A 1,856-nucleotide genomic window follows, 5' to 3' on the forward strand; every position below is an offset into this window, starting at 1 on the left:
CACTATCCGACTCAGAGTTGAACTCCCCGTCGTCGCTAGAAGAGGTGGACTCCCCTGGTGGGCGCAGTTCGGACGACGACTCTGTCCTAAGTACTGATGTCATTCCTGGCTGGGCTAGGCCTGCTTGCTCAAGATCTATGGCCCCTACATGTTCCAACCAGGCACGATCACATTCCATGCGCATGACTCCCTGCTCTATCCTAAAGATACTCTTTTTCTGCGGCTTGGAGTCTGCTCGTATTTGCTCTATTTCTTGCCCTTCAGTGTCGTACTCCATGGTGTCTTCCTCACCCTCACTTTCGTCACTGAAGGATTGGCAGTCTTCGTATTCGTTGTAAGAGTCCTCTTTGTCAGATTGCTCGTCGTCTCCTAGGGCTTGGTATATCTCTTGTCATTGGTCAGGAACTAGGGCCCAATTATACATGAGGTTTAAGTCATGCACTCTGGTCCATTGCCACTTGGATTCATCTAGGAGATCCTAGAGTGGTTTGAAGTTGGTAGTTGGATTGCCAGCTAGCTTGTCTGTTAAGTATTCCAGTATCTCCTGGAGTTCCCTTTTGTTGGTTGGGACTTGGAAGTTGACATGTTTAGGTTTCCCCCGAAGGGTTCCTGCCATCATGCAAACTGGTGCAGAGGGTGTGTCGTTAGACTTGTCGATTGTTTTGATGGCTTGCTCATATGCCTCCTGATCAGAGAATGGCAGGTCGATTGTAGCGAGAACGTGCATCCAATCCCACTCGTCCTCTGGGCATGGGATATACTTGGTCAGGGACCCATAGGACTTCTTGACCTGGGTGTTACCCTTAAGCATAGCAGAGATGGCATCTAAGTCGACCAGTGAGGTCTCCCAAGTGTCCATCTCTATTCTCACGGCGTCTGTTCTATTGACAAGGAAGATCAAGTCGTTACCCCAATCTTCGATGACTCTAGCATTGTGCATCCAGGGTCAGCCTAATAGGATATCGTAGTCCACTCCCTTCATGACTATAAAGTCCACAGAGAATTGGACACCTGTGATCTTCACTGGCCAATTCTTAAGCACCCCGAATGGCTTGACTCTCATACCGTTTGCTAATGTAACATTAAACCTAGCAGTTTCAACAGGCGGGTTTTCCCAAGTCTGAAGCACCGCGTGGCTAAGCACACTAACCCTAGCTCCCGTGTCCATGATTCCCTTTCTCGTTGTATCGCCTAGGGCTAAACCGGTAAGACCGCATGCATCTCGGAACCTTCCCAGAAGGCATTGACATGTAAGGATTTAGGCATAGAGTGCAGCGTCAAACTCGGTATTTGCGTCTCTACATCATGGTCATGAGGGTCTGCCATGACCTGCTCTCGTGACCCTTCAACCCATTGCTTAAGATCTTGCCATAGGGTGGGATAATTCCTAAGTAGATCTCCCAAGCTAAGTGCTACAGGGGTAGTCACCAATGTGGTTAGGAGATCATTGGGTGCTCGTCTCTCTCCTAACTTGGATCGTCCTGACCAATGTCCATGACTGATCCGCGGCCTTGTAGTACCAAGGCTTGGCCCTAGCGGCACTGCTTGTGGTGTAGTTGCTTCCCCCGACTGCGGTTGAGGAGGTGAGGTTGGCATGCTTATGCTGGAGAGGTCATCGATCTCATCTTCTATGATGGGCTCATCGTCTTTTAGATGCTCTTGAGCCTCCTTCACCCATTCCTTCACTTTTTCTATGGCCTCTAGCTGTCGCTTAGGGTGCGGGTATTCCCCTACCTTAGCACTTCCCTTTTCGGCCGTCTTAGGGGCTGAAGTCTCTACCTCTGCATCAGAGACCTTCTTTCTAGCAGGTAGAGTTGTAGCACTCTCTATTTTTAGTGCGATTTTAGCTTCCGACC

Source organism: Lygodium microphyllum, chromosome 3, assembly GCF_053477565.2.
Source record: "Lygodium microphyllum isolate KBCC chromosome 3, Lygodium_microphyllum_v1.1.10, whole genome shotgun sequence".
Classification (NCBI taxonomy): Eukaryota; Viridiplantae; Streptophyta; class Polypodiopsida; order Schizaeales; family Lygodiaceae; genus Lygodium; species Lygodium microphyllum.